At 31.3% G+C, this 22,076-nt stretch overlaps 2 long non-coding RNA genes across 2 annotated transcripts; one reads left to right on the top strand and one right to left on the bottom strand.

Moving 5' to 3' along the window:
• Nucleotides 1–12,125: 12,125 nt before the first annotated feature.
• LOC139426693 (uncharacterized) lies at nt 12,126–13,506 on the bottom strand. Its single transcript, XR_011637918.1, has 2 exons — nt 13,452–13,506; nt 12,126–12,967 (listed from the first exon to the last, which is right to left on the bottom strand). It is a non-coding gene; the product is annotated as an uncharacterized lncRNA (long non-coding RNA).
• Nucleotides 13,507–13,603: 97 nt separating this feature from the next.
• On the top strand, nt 13,604–19,784 carry LOC107440175 (uncharacterized). Its single transcript, XR_011637917.1, has 2 exons — nt 13,604–17,642; nt 18,225–19,784. It is a non-coding gene; the product is annotated as an uncharacterized lncRNA (long non-coding RNA).
• The last annotated feature ends 2,292 nt before the right edge of the window (nt 19,785–22,076 follow it).

Below are 22,076 nucleotides of genomic sequence, written 5' to 3'. Positions count from 1 at the left end.
ATTTTAATATTTTCAATTTCGCAGCTTTTACTAATATAGAGACTATCCCACCTTGGGTTAATCTCTCGATGTGTGTCTTAGATATTTTTGGAAATTTCAAGAAATCTGACACCAACTCTAGTGTTTTTAGCCAAAAATTTTATGAACATCGTAATAATTATAATGATTTTAAACCAATTTTTACTGATGGTTCAAAACATGATAACCATGTTGGTTGTGGTGTGGTTATTGAAAATTTTACTATATCTGAACAATTGCACCAAGACGCATCAATTTTCACTGCAGAATGCTACGCTATTTTACTAGCTCTAAATTTTATCTCTGACCAAACTTACCGCAAGTGGATAATTTATACTGACTCTCGCAGTTTTATATCAAGTGTTCCTCACACCGGGCGAAACCCCATGATATGTAAAATCCAAAGTTGTTTTACAGAATTGTGTGGTGAAGGTTTCCATATCTACTTTTGTTGGATACCATCACATGTCGGCATAAGGGGGAATGACCTTGCTGACATTACGGCTAAAACCACTCAAAACGTAAGCAATAACCTTATAACATCTCTTGATTTCAAACGCATATGTAAATCCACAATACAACAGGCTTGGAAAGAACATTGGTATAAACAAGCTAATAATAAACTGCACGAAATTTATCCTAATCTTGACAACTTTAAAACAATACATATTGATCGCAAAACCCAGGTTATTATCAATAGACTGCGCATTGGTCATTCTCGTTTTACTCACATGCATTTACTAAAATCTGAACCTGCACCTAGTTGTTCTCTATGTCATGTCGACATTACTATTAAACATATTTTAACAGACTGCGAACGATTCAAACATTTGAGGAACAAACTTTTTGGTAGCTTTTATCCTAATCTTCAATCTTTACTTGGTGACCCTATACATCACAACCTTTTAAAGTTCATCAAAACTATTGGACTATATTCTCTGCTTTAAAATAATACATTCTCAGCTTTAAATAATAAATCAGTAGTTTGACCTAGAGTCCGACTATTAACCTAGTGCCTGGCGCAGCATAGCCATTTCTGGCTCTTGTGCCAATAAAATCCAACTAACTAACTAACTAACTAACGTTCAGGAATTCTCTCATCTTACTCAAAACATTCCATTGAAATGAAGCTCACATCAGGATCAATCCCGGCAGAATGTGAAATGGATTCATCTTTATTATGTATGAAGGTCAGTTCGTTCTGAAAAAAAAATTTTTAATGCATTAATTGTCAAAATTAAACATAACTCATTAAGACTATATGGTAATTAAGAAAAAAAAATTTTGTTGCAGTGCCGTAACTTCACCCCTCGTGGCCCTGAAGCAAAAATATTTGGCGGGGGCCCTTTCAAAAACTTTCAGTACTGCATCGCTATAACGGTTTCAGTACTGCATCGCTAATATATATCTCTATCTATTATCTAATATACATTTACACATGTATGTATATTTAAAATCAGTATACATCCTTTTCTATAATAAATAAAAGTTCATCGCGAAAACTGATTTCATTTAATGTTGATAGTCATTTAATTTTTAAGATTTATTGAATATTTAAAAATATCTTGAAAATAAAAGTGGGTTTCATGAAACATTTNATTTTTGAGTTGTGGCACTTTTGTAGCAAGGGTGCGATTTATTGAATATTTAAAAATATCTTGTAAATAACAGTGGTTTTCATGAAACATTTTAATTACTGTGCACCTGACGCTTTACACTTTCGAACAGCAAGTACCAATAATTTACTATGATCACAAATAGACCTTTGTAATCAGGAAAAGTAACAAAATAATTTCTTAAACTTTAAAATAGTATTTTAGTTAAAACTAAAATAAGCAGTTTTAGTTAAAACTGAAATAAAATAGGAAACTTATTAAATTATACCTGGATCGATTTATGCTTATCACCATCCAAAGTAGAGAAGCTGTCGTCTGCCTCGTCAACTCCATCAAGGAATTGTAGAGCATTAAAATGCATCCATGGCACAGTGATACTTTCACAGCCAGAACCACTTTTAAGATGTTTAATTTTTTTAATATTTCGCTGAAACTGATATTTCAGCTTGGAATATTTGCTTTGTAGCTTTTCTATAAAAAAAAAGAGCTAAAGTTAGTAAAATAAAAGGAAGGTTTGACAATATCACGACATTTTCCAAAATATTTGGATGTATCTATCTATGTACGGTTATTTTGATCGAGTGTTAATACTGTTTTAATTTAAAAATTCGGGGGTATGTACACATGTTAGCTTATATTTTGTATGCATCTTGTTTGAATATATGTATATCCCACAATAATAAAATTCCTTGAATTTTATGCCACATTACAGTTATGATTTTTCTCTATTCATTAATATAAAAAAGAAACTTAAATTTTTTTTTCATTGCTAACATACTACATAACATTTAATACAAAAAATCACATATGCTGATTATATTCAAATTGAGCAAGGAAATCAATATTAAGATTGGTATTTTACTTTTATTATTTTAATGAAACCTTAACGAAAGTAAATGTTAAGTTTGTAATGTATTTTAAATGGTATTTATGTATGATAATTTGATGATTACAAAGTCTGTCACAATACTATGTGTATTGTAAGCTATCAAATTATAGTGCATCACCAATTAAATATTTTATAATTCAGCCCATGTAAGATGAATTTAAGTCTAGTTTCTTTACTATTGTATCTCTTTTAATATATCATTAATATGCTGAACACATAAAAACCCAATTTTTTTGACAGGGTCTCTTATAATTAGAAATTGGTAAAGCTATTTAAAATTATATTCCATAAATGCCCTGTTTCTAATTATTATAGTAAGAATTGTTACATTTCAGAATTAATATCCTAAGTAAATATACTTTTATTTACATAGGTATTTATTTTTTCAGATGTTGAAGGTGTAATTTATTCACACTTTTCTGCAACTGCACAAATTGATATTATTGATATCATAAAATATCATATAAAAATAAATTAATGTTTAGCATCCATTTTTTACAAGCTTATTTTAGTTTTTAACATAAAATTTAATTATATGTCAATTCAAATATAATCACAATGTAAAAACTATTAATCAAGATATAAATACTCACCAATTGTAAATTCTGCTGCATGCAGAGGATAATTGAGAACCAACTTCTTACTTATTTCGTCGAAACTTACTCGTCGAAGCATTCTGTGTTTATATAAAGGATTTTTAACATTCCAAATATTTTCATATTTTCTGAACAGCTCTATAAAAGTGCTTTCCATCTCAGTCACCCATTTAAAGCCTTCGGCTGCCATTGTTTTTTTTATTATTTATTTTGGAAGTTGCCATATTTCTGTAATACACAAAAACATTACTGATAGTGAAAAATAATGAAACATTGTTCACAACAATTCAAATATGAGAATAAAATTTTCTTTAGTTATTAAATCTAAACAAACCATCTTAAAATAAAAGAAAAATCAAGTATACATTAAAATAATTTTAGGTTAAATAAAAATTTAAATCAATTTTAATAAGATTAAAGTAGCTAATATTCAGAAATATTCAAAATAGGGTCCTACTATCTAATATCCAAAAGCATCTGATTTATGAGCATCTGAGATTTATTAAGTATAAATAAATCGATACATACAAGAATAATATTGAAAATATTAACATGCAAATTTTTTCAGGTTCAAATTAAAATTCATATAAAAAGTATTATTTACATCGATCCCAAATCAAAAAAACTATTTCCTAACTATAACTTAAAATATATTTCCTAACTATATTTCAAATAAGAGGAATCAATAATAAAAATTCCGTAAATGATATAACTTCCACAGAAAAACCATACATCAGAAAATCTTTATTAATAGGGAGTTGGACCACCCTTTGACTGAATTACAGATTTAATACGACGCGGGGTCGATGCATAAAGGTCATGGACAACGTTTAAAGGAATATTAGGCCATTCCTCTTGCAAAGCGGCCTCTAATTCCAAAAGATTTGATGGAGGTGGGAATCGGGAACGAAGTTTACACTCCAAATATTGCCACAAATGTTCAATAATATTAAGTCCGGACACTGAGGGGGCCAAGCGAGATGCTCAACTTCATTGTCATGCTCTTCGAACCATGTTTGAACGCACCTAGCGGTGTGGATAGAGGCGTTGTCGTCTTGAAAAATCGGTCGCTCTTCAGGGAATACAGTCTGTACAAAAGGATGAACATGATCCGCTAAAACACTTAGATAGTCATTAGATTTGATTCTCCTACGCAGACGTACTAGTGGCCCAAGACCACGCCAAGATATCGCACCCCAAACCATAATGGAACCACCTCCATGTTTCACAATAGGTAAGAGGCATTCAGGATTAAACGCTTCTTTGGGTGATCTCCAAACATAAACGCGTCCGGTGGTCTGAAATAAGGTGAAGGATGATTCATCGGGCCGTATTATCTGTTGCCACTGCTGCGGGGACCGGCCTTTGTGGCCTCTACAACACTGACGGCGCTTGAAAGCATTGGTTGCTGTCACCAAGGGTTTACGAATTGCTCTCTCCCATAAATGTTCGCTGCAAGAAGTTCTCACTTTTTCACAGGTGTTCGTATTATTTTGTCATCCATCTGTATATTTTAAAATCCTTTCCATAAACACGTGCAGCATTCACCGCTTCAAAAGTTTTAGAATCCCCATCAGTTAGAACACTTGTATATCGAAATTTACCTGAAGTTATCGAGCGCTTCCATAATAATAAAGCAGCGTGCATTTCCATAGTGTTTGAAGTTCCATTGAAATTTTTTTCACAATTTGGTTTATGCGAATCATACCAAATTTGGAAGTCTGCGGTATCTTGCTCAAGGTCAATTGCTGTTGTAGTACATTCGTGACAATATTTGGATAAAATTTTCAAAATCTACCAAACCTGTCACAACTTCAATTACTATTCCTATGCCATATAATGATGTGTGGCCACGTTTTTGCCATGTCCCATCATAGGAGACGCAAATGTCTAATACTCTCACTGTTTAGCATTGAGTTAGCTTCAATGTATGCATCCCTAACAGCTTCTTGTGACGTTTTCCAAATGTCAAGTTTGAATTGGGATTTAAAACTAACCAGTGAGTTCAAACACTGTCGATATGTAGGTCTATTGTTGGCATTCCCAACACCATTGAAAAAGCGTGCCCTTTGCCCATTTCAATTAAAGCTGAAACAATTCTGTTGTTTATGTCAAAGCAATGGCTATTATGAGAACGCTGACTGGTAAAGGAAGAGCCTGCAATATTTCCACAAGTTCCAAGTGACAGTTGGAGTTTTGAAGAATATACAAAAGCTGATCCTGAATTTAATTCCAATGTTTGAGATTTGCATTCAGAGCACGCAACAGTTTTGAGAAGGGTTCAGTGATCCCAAATCAATCAGTTTATTGTGTTGGTCGAAGCAGTATCATTTGGTTGCGAGAAAACCACACTTTCAATATCTAATTCAGGAGAAGTAATTACTTTAGCATTACAACCCTTTCCTTCCTGTTCATGGATAAGTAATTATGTAACAAATTTAAAAAACAATAAAACGTAATAGAGTAAAACAAAAGGGCAATTTAATAACGTAAAAAAACAAAAAAGAAAATAACAAACGACGATGGAAATTAAAATAACTTTGAAAGAAATCGATGCCTAAACATTCGCTATGATAGTTTGTAAACAAACAAAACATTTGAGACAATCACAGTTACAGTATCTGTTAATGTTGCCAACAAATTCACATAGAAATAAAGTTTGATAAATTTCAGAAACAGAAAAAAAAATGGCTACACAATCAAAAACTAAAAGCTAACTGAAAACGAAACTAAATTTGACAGTTACTTTGGTAGACGTAAAAAGGGTGTGGTTTAACAAAAATCATCATAACTTCATCAATTTTTAACCGAATCATAAAATTCTTTTTGCAATATAATCAGGAGAACTTCTACTATATAAATATGTGAAAATCGGTATTTTGTGCAAAATTTTCGATTTTGAAAGCCTTGTGTCACCTTAAGAAAAAAGCGGTGATCGGATTGAAATTCCTGTTATCAATAAAATGGATGTCTAACAATTTATTGAACTCGCAAGTTGAGCATTCTTTGTCACCCTTAGGAAAGGATGCACTAAGTTTGATAAGGTACTCTCCATTTTGTCGATTTCAATTAAGTTCTACATATTTCTTAAATTTATATAAAGGCATGCACTTTACTACCACTCAAATATAAAAATAAAATTTTAGGCTAAATGAATTAAAGTAGGAGTTGTGTATTGATATGTAAAATCAGAAATTCCTTAATTGAAAACATTTTTGGAGTAAGAGAATATCTTAGAAAATGTTTTTTTGTTTTTTCCCCAATGGCAGGCACTGAATTTGAATCTTTTGCCTATACTATGCCAGAATTGTTGCTCATTTTGCGATACCCAGTGGGCACCTGTGAACCAAAGTCACAAACCCGTTTATAGGGTGGGCCACATTCACACATCATACACGCATACAGAGGACAGCACAAAGAGAGGGAGAAACATCCATGCCCAGAGCGGGATTCGATCCCGCAGCCTATGGCTTCGCAGTCAGGCACGCTAACCGTTCAGCCACCTGGCCGGCATCTTAGAAAAATGTAAATTTAGTACATAGATCTATCTATTCTGACATTTTTTAATGCTAATTAATGTACCTAGCGACTGTTTTAGGTTAGCTATGATTTAAAAGGCCAAAATGAAAATAAGAAATTCTCTTGTTTTGAGATAAAAAAAATTCAAATTTCTTACGTATAACTCAGCATTCTAGAAGTATTTTTATGAAATAATAATCATTATTAAATTGTAACTTTAAAGAAAAATCATTTGAAATCTTAATGTCAGACATTTAGCTAAAACTGTGTAATTCGTTACCCCATTCTTTTATTAAAACAAAAAAACTATCTTTCTGTCTTCACAATCTATTATATAGAAAAATTCAGCTTGTTTTGTGAGTCACGACTCCTTTACCTTCCTTGTTTCACTACTTAAAAAATTCTGAATGGAAAGTGCATTAATAAATTCAAAAAATTTAATAATTATCAGAAATGTGTCAACCTTCGTCTTTTAAAAGAAAATCTTCACCTTTTTTTGTTTTTTGGAAAAGCTCTAGTAAGAATATGCTTTCGATCTGATGTGGGAGTGCTGACTGTATGGCTCGTCTGACTTGTAATAGCCTTTTTTTGATAGTAGGAAAATCTGGCAAATAAGCAGCATCCTCAATATTCGTGGCATGAAAGCCTACAGCATTGCTATAAAAAAATTTTTTTTAAACAAAGTCAACTTTAAGGAAACAAATTTTCATTCTCTTATCTTCCCTTTAGTAAAATCTTTATTTATTTGACATGGTAATATACTAACATATGACAACTGGATAGGATTGTCTGATTAATGATAAATAATATTTTTTCTTCTCCCTTTTTGTACATTCAAAAATCTTCAAAATGGTAATCAATGGTGCAACAAATTTTGGCTCTATTCAAAATTAGCTAATATGAAATTGTTGCATAGGAAATTTTTTTTTATTCTACAGGCAATGTTAGCGCAATAACATGAGCAGCCCTCGCCAAATAAAATTTCCTGCCTTTTCCAGATATTGTCTAAAAAATTATTAATTCCAAGACTTTTACAGATAGTACCAGAACCTTATTTTTCTATTGAACGTTGCATTTTTGAGGGAAAGAAATGACGAAAAATAATAATTAAAAAGTTAAATATTTTATTAATAAGAAGTTTATTTAATTAAAAGTTGGAGGTAAATTATAGAATACGATAAGAAGCTATTTTATAATATTGGCAAAATTAAGTTTTACATTGAAAATTATGGATAACTTTAGTTAAAATTATTTCCCCATTAGAATTAACTTCTGCACACTTGCCATAAATATCAAGCACATTGATGATAGATATTGAAGTTGAGCCATTAAAGATAAATGAGAAACACACATTTTCAGATAGGGGTCTTGAAATAATATATTCCTCAAAATAAATAAAAACTTCATTTGAGTTCAAATTTGCAGCAACAGCAATAATTTTACCAAACTTATTATTTGACGTAAATATCAGAGATTCTGATTTTGAAACACCATAAGTTTGATTTCTTAAAATTAACTTTGAAAAAAATAATACATTAGAATGCAAACTAGCATTATGATACTCACTGTTTAGTAGTGAAACAGATTTTGCACATGATTTGCCAACCAAAGTAATATCCCCAACATTAATTCCTTTTTTATGTCTGGAATTTTCACGTAATCCCTTTACATAGTCTAAAACCTTAGGACTTAAAAGATTAAGTGTTTCTTTAGAAAACAATTCGGAATCCATCAGATACCGTGAAGCCATTTGACTGGCAATGCCAGTGGGTCCTTGGCTGAACTTCCTCAAAACTGCATTCCGTCCATCATATACAAACATGGAGGGTATCCATAAAGGACCCCACTCCAAGACACTCTATGTTACATGCAACAGAGAATGAACATTAAATGCCATAAAATGTTCCCCATACAAATCTTGGGCACCAAGGACGAATTTTAAAAAAAACTGTCCACTTTCTGGAGTTCTTGCATTTTTATAGATTTCTTTAGCAGCAAAAATAATCCTCCAATTAAACAACTTACATGTGCAGAATATTTTCGGCAAAAGATCTGTTAATACCGGAAGACAAGCATAGAGTAAAAAGTTTCGCCATTCACTTGCTTTATACAATTTTCGTTCGAAAATTGATCTGGGAACACGTCCCACACACTGAGGCATTATCGTGGATGACATCCTAGCATTAACTTCGTGTACAAATTTGGGATAACCGATTGTAATAGCCCTTTCCACTGCTTGTGGAATCAAACTATAAACATACAATTTTCTTGGTAGCACCAAGAAAAATGCATTGCATGCTATCTAGGGAAAATCCTTGAACAACATTGAAGTAGGGAATTGTAATTAAAGGGGAAGGACCTTTAATTCCAAATTTACTTTTCCCAGATTTCACTGCCTTGACAACCAGCTCAGCAGTGTGCGTGTTTTTTAAATGGATGATTGCTAATTTTTAAAATAGAACTGTAATTTCCAATGCCGTTTCTTAGAAATTTAGGATTTTCTGAACTTGAAGGAAGTTTAAGTAGGTTGCCAAGAAAGTTAAAACCAATAAGCATTTAAAGAAAATCTTAAGGTTTTCTCAAATTTTTTTTAAAATTAAGGTTTTGCAAATTTTTATAATCAAAATGAAAGATCACTTCCCTACTGCTACTTCGTTACTTCGCTAAATATGAAAAACCTGGTAAAATCAGAAAATTCACAAAATACGCTGTGAAGCTGTCTTAAAAAATAAGGGTTATCATACTAAGTATTGATTGTGTAAGTATCACTTTAAAAAAAATTCAAATCTAAAATAGATCTTACTATTAGTTGCATAACTTTTTTTGTAATACAGATATTGCAATACTGTATTTATTATTAAATTCTACATTAAATTACCTTTAATTTGATACATAAACGTTTGTATTTAAGTGAAAATTAATATATTCTACAAGCACACTAAGTTGAAAAGCATGAAACTTTCAAAAAATGTCCACACTTTTAGCCACCACTGTATTTAAAGGCTTGTGTGCTCATTATATACTAAGTACGACTTTGTCAAGTTATGTACAATGTGTAAAAGTTTTTTTACAAGCGTTTCAATTAAAAGTAATAAGAAACTGACTTTAAAAACAAATTCTTTTTATTCTAATTTCTTTTCACTTGCCCCTTAGTAAAGTAATTCATATTTTTCTGTATTTAAATTTCCTATGAAAATTCTTAAAAAAATTAATCTTGTTTTGAAACGCAATTTACAATTGCGCATGTAGGTATCAATTGGTAATAAAAATGCATTATTAGAGATACATTATGATTAAAAATTAATAGCAGGATAGAATTCTATATTAAACCAATAGAAGACTTAGTTTTGAATTAGTTTAGCAGACTCCAATTGAAGGAAATTAAATTGTTAAATATTGTTGTTAGAGATGCGCTTTGCTTATAGCTTTGTTTGTTTTATTTATCCTAAGTTTCCTACCTTTTAATCATATGAGGTTACCTGTAGACATTCCAGCACGTGTTTGTTGCATCAGAAAGACATTTTTTTAAATTATTCTACTTCCTCTGCTCTTTCAATTGCCGTTATACGATTTCTGATTCTGACGATTTTTTTTCGTCGATAATTGTCGTTGGGAATTGCTATAACAATTTTGGAAGAACATCCGATTTATAAAAGCAAGCAGTCGTCATTGCACAGTTAGTGAAAACAATTCTATTCCTTGTTTATAAACGCTACGCAAAAGCAATTTGGCGACAGAGCAGGTTTGACTCAAAGGTTTTCGCCAAGAATGCCTAGCAGTGCCGAAGACGTGAGCATTTCCGTGAGTGCCTTCCGGGGGCAACTTTACACATTGTCGACTCCCGGGCACCTCTTTGGCAACGTATTTTGAAATTCGCCAAGACTGATCTCACATTTTCTCGCGAGAATCTTTGAACACTGTTTCGCGCATGAGCAGCAGTTGCTCGCTGACGCAGCATCAAAAGCCTTTCGCTAAACAGTGTTTTATTTAAGATACTCTTTGAATATGCCATTTGAATAATGTAACGCATGAGTAAACATGAGATTTGAATAAATTTAGCTGTTTATCGTCTGTTTATAAAATTATTGTTGTTTATCAGTGGCCTTATAAAGATTTCCTGAAACCTTATTTACTTTTTAAATTTAAACTTGTTTTATATATAAATTTTTTTCTCTGTAAATAGGATTTAACTTTCTATTCATTTTCTAATTTAATAAAAATGATTTATGGAGTCTTTGCCAAGTATGTGACCCTATTTAGTAATGCAACAAGCTTTTGTACTTCATTATTTATTTTTTAAATCCCTCTGTCGAAGTTATTACACATTTTATAAGTCTCAAGCAATTTTTTTTTCTAACGACAGGGAAGTTGTTGCTATTGAGTTTATAAATTTTTTTTTTTTTCGTGGAGAATAATTTATTTGTGACAAATCTGATTAGTATTTAAGATCACAATATTTAGTAATGCAAAGTATTTGTGCTAATATAATGTGTGTATACTTACAATAATTGGAAAATAGTTGTAATTAAAAATATTTACGAAGTACTTAATATAATTAAGATATATTCATTGTAATTATTTTAAAGACTTCGCGAATATTTTTTAATTAGAATGCAAATATATTTTTCAATTTGTTTTGCTCTTTTTCTATTCTAGCTGCATTCATGCATTCACCACAATAATTTCCCCCCAATTTTTTTATATTGTTAAATTTAATAAATATCGCGAATATATACTATACATCCTGATTATTTCATATTTTTGATTCTTCAGTATCAATCTTTTTTAAAGCAGTCTTAAAATGTTAACTTATGTAACAGCTTCTTGAATTTTCATTACGATGGTTTTGTTCGTGTCAAAAATTTTGCCATATTAAGAGTAGTAAAAAAGAAAATTATTTTAAAATTAGACTAAGATGTGTTTAGCAAACTTTACATACGAGATACTAAAAAACTCTCACATCTGAGGGGAAAAAGAAGAAGTATAATTTATATGAGAACAGTAATGCCTACGTTACAAAAATGGCTTAAGTTAACATCATCTAATGAAAGCAATGACTATTTCAAGTTGAAATGTATCTGAACCTGCCAATCATGGTTTAATTTTTCTTTATTTTGTCTCATTTTTCCTTAAATTAATGTCTTGAAGTCATATATAGTATTAAAAATTGTTTTGATACCAATTCTTTAACAAATATTTTTCGATTACATTAAAATTAAAGAGGACTTATGACTCGACAGCTACAAAAATTTATTAGATAACATACTAACGTAGTATCAAGCATTTTTAATAACTGCTATATGGTTAAATTTGTCTTCTATTTTATCTACTCCTTTTTACTTTTTTTTTACACTTTTTGATCATCAATAGTTAAAATTGTGTAGCAATTAATATATATTTATTAGATGAACACAATTTTATTATATAAAACTTTTTATGATCGGTAAAATGAAAATAAAAAAAAAACTACTTGTGTAATTCCAGCTCTGGATTTATCAATATTTTTATTACATTAGTTAATTTGCAAACAGTTGATTTGCTAATGTCGTTTTTAAGTAAAATTGTAAGCTGTTGCAAGAGCTCATCTTTCTCTTCTATTGATGCAAGAACAACAGTTAGCATTTCCTGGTGTTCAGGCTGAGATATGGAATTCTCCATATTGACTGCAAGTATATTAGAAGAATTTCCTTTGTGTTTATCAGCAATGGTATCCATTTTTTGATAGAACTCTACAGTAGGGCATTTCTCTCCTAATGCTAAAAAGGCCAAATGCTCATTTGCATCGAATATTGACACTGTTGGGATGGGCACGTTTAATTGCTGATGCAAATATAATAGGTGCTTACAAAAACACCAGTCCGTCCACTCACGCATGTACAATGGCCAATTTCGGTATTTACCTCATAAAAAGTATCAATTTTTGTTGCACTTGGCACAGTATAGGTATTATTGTTCACTTTTATGCATTCCTGAAAATGAATGTTTATATCCTCAGCTGACTTTGTGTACAGGGCGGTCCTTCTACCATTAGCAAAATCCAACAATTTCATTCGTAAATAGTTGTCCCACTCTGACACAATAAGAGCTACAGTATTATATGCCTTCGTTCGATATAGCACAACATCTTTCAATATTCGGATAGAGGCCACGGCAAAATTATTGGTATTGTGGCCTCGTATCAAATATTTTTGGCGATCTACAGAGGTCCATTCTTTCCGTCGCTGGAAGAAAGTTTCCATGCGTCTCAAATATTCGGGATGGACTTTTATGCCGTTTTTCATTTCATTATAGGCTGACTGTAATTTACTTTCTTCCACAGCATACATGACCTGAAATATTAAAAATTACTTTATAAAGAGTTAATAAAAGTTCTTAACTGCATACTACACTGTTTACATTCAATAATAAGAATGTTTGCAATTTAATTGTTTACAATTAGAAGTTCATTCTAAAAGAAAAGTGGTTCAACAAAAAAAGCCATATTCATTAAAGAAATATCGCGATCAACATTTATTAATACACCAATTTGCAAAATGAAAACTCACCTTGATAAATTTGTCCTGTGGTAGTGATACGAAGTTCACAGTACATTGCATTGTTATTTAGTAAGATCTAATAATTATGTCATTACCTGTATATTCACACGTGGATCCCTAAATTTTAATTAGTTTAAATAATATGAAAACAACAAATCTATAAATTATAATTAATTTTAATCCTGATTATCTAAATACACATCTTGATAATTACAAAACAATTAAACCCTAACTCTCACAAAGCTACATAATTAAAGTATAAATAAAGCCAACATACCCTTGACCCTTTCTCCCTCACTCCAGCGTCCTTCCTTCAGACTGCTCAGCTTCCCAGTTCCGGACGGCTCCTCAAGATTCTTCACCCTTTCAGGGCAAGCCCTCAAAGTCCTTCTGATTGGTTGATGAAGAAGGGGCTGCCCTATTGGCACCTAATCGCTCAGTTTGTGAAGTCGCCGTAACAGTAGTAAACATTCCAGCATGTGTGGGTAATGTCGCTGTATGCTTCGACAAATTTTTCTTCTTCTTCTTCCTCTATTGAAGAACGAAGTATTACTTTATCATCATTTGAACTTTTTTCGTCCAAAAGGAGAGTAAAATTTTTACTTAACTCGGGTAACACGAAATTTTTAAAAATATCCATAGTGCTGGTATTTGCTTGCGATTTTAGCGCGAGTTTAAAACAAATTGAGGCGGGCATAGGGTTGCTTCTCACCAGATTAGGCGATGAAACAGTTGCCAAATAGAACCGCCGCTGGTGGAAGTGCCTGGGAGTCGACATTAGGAAAATCGCCTCCATGGAATGAAATTCTATCTGGGAATGACGTCACGTTCCAACGGGAATTATTTTTCCCCACCACGAACACCTTGGAAAGAGTTTCTTGGCTGGAATTGGAATCGGTTTCATTCCAACCAGTCTCCGGCACCTAGAATCGTCGTTCCACAAAATGAATGATTATACTTCTACTTAAAAAAAAAATTTTGCAAGGGTACTGTGACCCCTCAATATATTTATGAACTTAATTTTCAAATACCTCAATATATAAAAGGTAAATAACTATTTATTCTAAGTACATAGATGAACAATTAAATATTAGATGAAAGCTAAAATTAAGGTACAAGTGTTAAAGTGGTTTCTTTCATGAAATTTGAAGTCTATAAATAACAAGATGAACTATAATAATAATAAGAAAATCTTAAGAATTTCACAGTTTCAGATGGATACAAAAGTCAGTAAAAATATAAAACAAGCAAAAGTATACCGATCCATGATAAATATATATATATATATATATATATATATTCATGAAATAATAAAAAGTAATATAACAACAGGATACAAAATTCAGCAAAAAATAAGAACAAATAATTGGAATAAAAAATACACAAAATTAGATTAAGAAATTAAAGTTGTTGATGATGCAAATTACTGTTTTTTTCTCAGTGGATGTTAGTTTGCATAGAAAGGAAGGTGAAGATTAACATTAAAGTGAAATTTTAACTTAAATTTTTCTATTGCAGCTTAGCACAAACTTAGGGAAATAAAATTTGAAACAACAAAAAACTTTAAAATGGAGAATATCTAAAATTGAAATTAAATTGATTATGATTTGATACAGTTAAATAAAACATTAAGCAGTGCGTGTTATTTTATTATTTTGCCATTTCAGATCACCCTCTTTGCTGCTGAAATATTGCGAAAAATTTTGCCGGATATACTCGGCTCTGAAAGATGCATGTTTCGATCCTGTTGCAGCAAGATTTGTTAAATTTTTGTCCGGCATTGCATTGTTTGTTCCTTTTTTTGGTTCTAAGGGACATGGTATTTTTCTTTTGCGCAGCATATTGTGCAAGATGCAGCTTGCTAGCACAAGTTTACCTCACAGTTTCAATTTTACGTGCGATTGGGGTGAAAAACACTCTGAAATACTGGCATAGAATACCAAAGGCATTTTCAGATGTCCGCCTAGCTCTGCATAATCTGTAATTATATAGTGCTTTTTCAACATTTGCTTGAGTTTGACTTTCGGGGAAAGGTTTCATCATTGCCGAGATTAATGCAAATGCTGCATCCCCGACAAAAACATGTGGGCACAATATTTTAGTTCCAGGAAGGTTCTTTGGTTTCGGAAGGGTAATAGTCCCTGACTGAAGATTTTTGTTAAGGTTAGACCTTTGAAAAATTGTACTGTCACCTTCCTTTCCATACGAACGAACATCTACTGTGATAAAACTGTTCTAGGAAAAAAAGGTTCCGGTAAAAAAGGTACCTGTGTTGGGAAAATTCTGTGGGGGAAAATATTTGAAATGAGAAGATTAGATTGAAGCGCTTTTTGCCGTTCCGTGCATGTTTTTTTTCTTTTTCTTTTCCGCGCGTTTTCAACTAATTAAAAAGGACCAATACTTTCACCTCCAATCACGAATAAACATCCAACACATAAATCCTCCAAACTTCCCCGATTGGCTACTTTAAGCCTCACATTAGCAACTTCTTCACAAAATACAATTTAAAATAGAAAATAACACATTTTTCACTTAAAAAAATTAAAAAGAAAAATTAAAACATTATTGAAAAATTTAAATAGTATCTTCCCGCTTGAAGAAATAATAAATAAATGAAATAAAATTAAAAAAAAAGAAAAGCGTAATACAACCAGCCCATAAGTCCCCCCCCCTTACCCTTCTCCTTACCTCAATGATCTAATCTGAATTATTTCAGATAAAAAGAATATTCATTGAAACAACGAGAAGCTTTCATGCTGCCCAGAAAGCGAGAGGGGAAATATCCCTACAGATTTTCCCTATTAAGGTACCTTTTTTACCGGGACCTTTTTTTCCAGGGACCCTTTTTACCGGGACCTTTTTTTCCGTCTACCAATATTAAGATACCAACATGAATAACTTAAATTACTTGTCGTAACTTATGAGTAATGGACACTTAATTTCAGGTAGAGTTAAAGTCTATATAAAATATTAATATGTTATATTTTTTGTAATATTACTCTTCTTTAGTTCGTAATAACCAATTTATCAGGAAAATATTTATAAGTGTGAAGAAATACTGTTGTAACTCAAACTTAATTTTTTTTGGTTAATCACAGCCCTCAACTTTTATGCGTCAGGCTCCTATCAAAGGTTCGTGGGCCAAGACTTCACTGTTTGCATGTCTCAGCAAAGTGTGAGCAATTGCATTCTTAGTGTTTCATCTGCCCTCAACAGTGTGATGAATGATTATATTCGATTTCCTCTTCAGACAAGGTAATTGTTATACTCAATTAACAACTTTTTTTATGCTTATAAAATATTTTTAGTGTAAGAATGTACTTGCTTTAAACCGAACAAACTTTTTGTAATGAAACAAGAAACCTTATTAGAATTTAGGACAATTTTATGCAACATTGTTTGTTTAAAATCTTGCTTTTGTTAAACATACAGAATATATAGATACATTTTATCACGATTATTCTATTCCGTTTGATTTATTGAAAGATATTTCCATTTCTTACAAGTGTTTTAAAAATAAGTCTCTTTTTTTTAAATGGTTAATTTTAAATTTTTTAACTTATCGTAGCAAATTGTGCCACTTTCTGTATCTTAACATTGAGAAAAACGTTTTTTTTTCCTGCAAAATATTTTCTTAACATAATTTATAGTTGTGTGTTAGCATAGATAAATAAGAATTTAGAAATCCAAATGATTGTAAAACATAGAATCTGGTGAAAAAAAAAAAAAAAAATGACTAAGCCAATACACCAACTTGCACTCAAGATATGGAGTCAGCCTAAATGTTTTCAAACTTTATGAAGTAAATAGATATTAAGAGTTAATCATATTATGCCATACATGCTGTCCATTAAAAATCACAAAACTCGGTATAATAAGCCTGTCATTCCCCTTTAGGACACTATTTTTTTTGGTACATTTTTGTAGAATTTTATTTATCTTATTACTTAAATTTTTATAAGCTAAATAAATAGAATCAGTTTTTTATCTTAGTATGCATTAAAAACTTTTTTTTTCTTTCAGTAACATGACTTGTTAAAACAAGAGTTTTACGAATATTCAGGATTTTATGGTGTGATAAGCACAATCGACTGCACCCACATTACAATAATTGCTCCGAAAGATGACGACACTCACAGGGAACTGAACTATGTGAATCGGAAAAATTTCCATTCACTTAATGTTCAACTTGTAAGACATATTTTTTAAAAAAATTATTTCTTGTTCAAGTCTATCTTTAGCTTGTATCTGTTATTTAAGTTCATTTGTAATGTGTACATGTTCTCATCAAATATAATAACCATTAATGTAATACAACTTCAATATTTATAGGTTGTTGATATGCAGCAAAACATTTTGAATATTTCTGCAAGATTCCCTGGCAGCAGTCATGACGCGTACGTTTGGAAATCAAGTGAACTACGAAGATGGCTTCAACAAGCCAAACTGAATGACACATGGCTCTTGGGTAATAGCTGTTATAATAAATTATTTTAATTTATATTTATTAATCACATGTGTACATATTTAAATTTAAGATCAATTAACCGTTTCCTATTCGAAAAAACTTTTCTCCACTTATTGTTTTTCATTAAGAAGTTTTTATAAATTTGTCCGATAAGAATAGACACTAATCCATTAACCAACATACAGGTTCAGAACCACTATCATAACACCAGCTCAATAAAAATGTCAGTAAAAATTTTTGTTAATAAATTAATTTATTTCATTAAAAAATAAACTATATTTAGCAACTTTTATTTAAAAGGAATATTAGTCAAAAAAGTCTAATACAGAATGTAAACATATTGAAAAGAGTGGATTTAAAATTATATTCAGTTTTTTATTCAATTTGTAAATTAATTCAATAACATAATTTTTTTAAATTTTTGTGATAGTTTCATCTAAGGGATGGAATATATTTGAGACAAAACGTATCAGTTTTTTGTATTAATATCAAAGAAATGGCTTTTACTAATCTCATTTCAGAATGTAACTATAGTATTGTAATATTCATAGCCTAATTGTTGTCTATTGTTTATTCGAATAGGAGATTCTGGATATCCTCTTGAGCCATGGCTGCTAACTCCCATCAGTGGGGACAACTTGTCTTCCTCTAAAGAAGAATACAATTGGAAGCACGTTTCTGGCAGGGGTACCGTTGAACCGTGCAATGGAATACTGAAAAGTAGATTTCGGTGCCTTTTAAAGCACAGAGTGCTAAATTACTCGCCAGAAACTGCAGCACAATTCATAAATGCCTGTGCTGTGTTGCACAATATGTGCATCAAAGAGAATGTAATCTTTGAATAAATAAGTATCTGCGGAGCCGATGTGCCTTTTGACACAGGAGTTCCCTTCAATCCAGGGCAACGGGAAGCTAATGTGAGCGAAAAAGTTATGCGTATGTTTGCTGTTTAATTGCTTTTTAAAATTTTAAAAAAAAAAAAGTTTTAAACACGCCAGAGCTATTTTATATAGTACTGCCAGTCCTAAGCCTGGAAAAAGTGTGAAGGGAAGTTAGTGCATAAATACTCATTTAACCTAGTTTTTAAACACTTTCCAACTATCTGAACCACGTTCGGCTCCAAGCAGTTTGGATAACCGGCACTCTACTGTACATAGTATACATTTTTTAAAATTTCTTAACAAGTACATAAAGAATTAGTTCAAAACTTTAGAGGTATTTAGTTCATGCGATATTTCCGAGTGAGCGATAAAGTTTAGAGTTTTCAAAGGTTTCAGGAATCGGCAACAAATTACAAATGAAAACAAGTACAGTCGAACTCGTTTATAACGAGAATATTTGGTTGGATCAATGTTAAGTCTACGGAACAGAAGTCGCTTTTAACGAGCAAGACCCGGTTTTAGCGAGCAATATTTTTCTGTCTTGCAATCTTTTTTTCAAAATGATAAGAAATGCACGCGAAATAAAATAAAAAAAAACGCGAACTGAAACTTCAAAGTAAGCTAACAAACTACTATTTTAAATATGTAGATTAATGAAAAAAATTAATGTTTTGGTAAGAATCTTTTCCTTTATTTTTCTTTCCGTTTATTGCTTCTTTCCTTTAAGACTGTAGCGCAACTAGAAATTTTTTGCTGGTTGGGGGGTTGTCATTAAATTAAGAAAAGTATTTAATGAAATTAATTAAAGTAAGTAAGTATTAATTTAATTTTATGTAAACTCAATAATTTGACCTCCTACCCCCCCCCCTCTTCTGGTTGCACGCCTGCCTTAAGGACCCGTTTATTACGAGCACTCGGATTTAACGAGTACATGTTACGGTCCCTTTGTGCTCGTTATAAACGAGTTCGACTGTACTTTTGTACAATATATGCCAGCAAATAACTTTATCTTAATTATCTGACATCTTAACTTTAATGTTTATTTTTCCATTTACGATGAAATACTAGTTTTGCATCTGTTTTAACCACCTTTTTTGTCGCCAGATATAATGTAATGATTGTTGATGTGATTTAAGTTGTACTGTAATGTAACTGATTTATTCTTGATCAACTTGTTTATATTATTTTCTTTTTCATGTCATTATGCAGAAATAAAAGATAAGAATCTTTATAAATAAAGGTTTTGTGCATGTTATAAAAATATTTCTTTTTTTTTCTTCAAATTAAATGTTTTTTCTCAAATTTAATGTTTTGCCCTTGTTGCTATCTATTAAGAGAAGGAGCTTTTCTGCGAGCTGTCTTTTACAAAAAGGTAGCACGTGTTAGGCTTACCACATTACATTATTTGACCAAACTCGTCACACCATTTTAAAGTGAGAGTTTTTTTAAAATGAGGCTCTCCCTCTGTAAACTTCACTGGCGGTAAAAAATTGGAACATTATCTTAAACGCTAATTTAAATTGGGATATCCTCTCCGACCCAAAAGATAACTATTGTACTTCTCAAGACAGACCCCCTCCCTAAGAACACGCCTGTTATTAATGATGGTTAGTCTCAGAGAGAGAACAAAAACTTCGAGAAAGTTTAGGGGTTACACAATGAGATTGGCATTGGCGTATTTTAGTACCTTCGAATCCTGCTAAAATTCTTGAAGCTTGACTAGAAACTCGCCAATTCTCTCAAAAGAAGTTGCATAGTAGTATGTAAGAAGTATTTTAAATTAAGCTATGCACTAATAAATACACAGAAGGGCGACCTTTGTGCTGGAATACAAAGTAAGGTAAAACAACGTTTAAGAGCACAAAAAATATTTAAGAATGCAGACAGCTGTTTCGGATGGTCAAAGGGCAACCTTCATCAGTGCAACAGAAAAGATGTTGCACCGATGAAGGTTGCCCTTTGAGTCTCCGAAACAGCTGTCTGCATTCTTAAATATTTTTTGTGCTCTTAAACGTTGTTTTACCCTACTTCGTTAGCTATGCACTAGTTATTTTTCATGTTATTACTGAAATTAACATTTGTGTTCTGAAAGTATTAATACAAAAAAGTCGCTAACATTGAATCAAAATGGAAAAAATTTGAACGAAGTTAAGAATGTTTCTTTTCTGAGGTGGTAGCATACACACTCATATATTTGCGAGAATTGAACTTTTATCAATCTGAATCTTTGAAACATTCGTTAACTACANTAGGATTGAATCTAATTTAAGCAAAGTAGAAAAACACCTACAGAAAATTTTATATTAATTTTTATAAGTTATACTGTTTAGTTTCTTGCGGTTAATGGTAATTAACGTAATGCTAGGTTTAAATAAAACTTGTTAGTTCACGTAAGTTTATTTCAATTACAACACATTGAATAAATGTGTAAAGACTGGCTTTAAGGTACATACTCATTTAATTTGTTATGCTGTCTTATATTTTGAACTGAATCTGAAATCCAAATTATTAGTTGCTTTAAAATATATTGTCTTTCATCGGTGTATGTTTTTTAACTGAAAGTTTATAACAGTTGGTTTAGCGAAATGGCAATAAAGTAAGCAAAATAAGTGTCCAGTTTGTATAAGTAGTACTAAGTATTTTAATAAGTGAACTACCGCCACAACATGCGAACACGTTAAGAGAAAAATTAAATCAACGAAATTACACTCAAGAATTGTCTCTACTTTTGAGTTAGATTTAAAATTTTGGTTATAAAGACAGACCAGTAGCTGGCATATAATAAAATATAATAGAAATATTAAGTATACAAATAATCTTATATCTGCATCCTGAAGAGAGAATATGCAAGCACCAAATTTTTTTTTTAACTGTCAGTCCATAAGTTCACTAGACTTTAAATAAAACTGCAATCTTGTTAATTGAAACTTTGAGTACAATTACAAGAAATTTATACTCTTAAATAAAAAATTTTTGAATTCCTAACAATGAAAGAAAATGGTAAGTGAAAATTGTTTCAAACCTGCTATAAAAGTATAAAATATTATCATATATGCCAAAAAATATAAAACAATAAATATTTTCTCTATAATATACAAATACATAAAAAAAATTGGAAATACATGTTTAAAATTTACTAATTTTTATTCATATATATATATAAAAAAAAAGAAATTAAACATAAACTTAATTAAAAAAACTAAACAAAATGTCGAGATGAAACATCGGCAATTCTTTCCAAAGCATCCGCTTTTCTCTTCTCAACATTTTTGCGCTCCTTCATCTCCTCCGCCTTCCACTTTTCAATGTTGTTCCTCTCTTGCATCATACTCTTGATGTCCTCAAGAGCAGACGTTGTGGCTCTTTGAGCAGACAACAGCTGCTGGACTTGGTCTGTTGACATAAGTTTCTCGACTTTCTGGCGCTTTCTCCGCCGAAACCCGCACTTTTGATTTGTGGCATCACCCTCTCTTTTTAAGTTTGGTGTTGTTTAGGTAAAGTACTCATGAGGGCGTTGGCAAATTGTGAAACCGTACACATGAGGGCGTTGGAC

The sequence above is a fragment of the Parasteatoda tepidariorum genome, chromosome 10 (genome assembly GCF_043381705.1).
Source record: "Parasteatoda tepidariorum isolate YZ-2023 chromosome 10, CAS_Ptep_4.0, whole genome shotgun sequence".
Lineage (NCBI taxonomy): Eukaryota > Metazoa > Arthropoda > Arachnida > Araneae > Theridiidae > Parasteatoda > Parasteatoda tepidariorum.
Note: the sequence above shows the minus strand (reverse complement) of the source record. Positions and strands in the feature narration are given on the sequence as shown.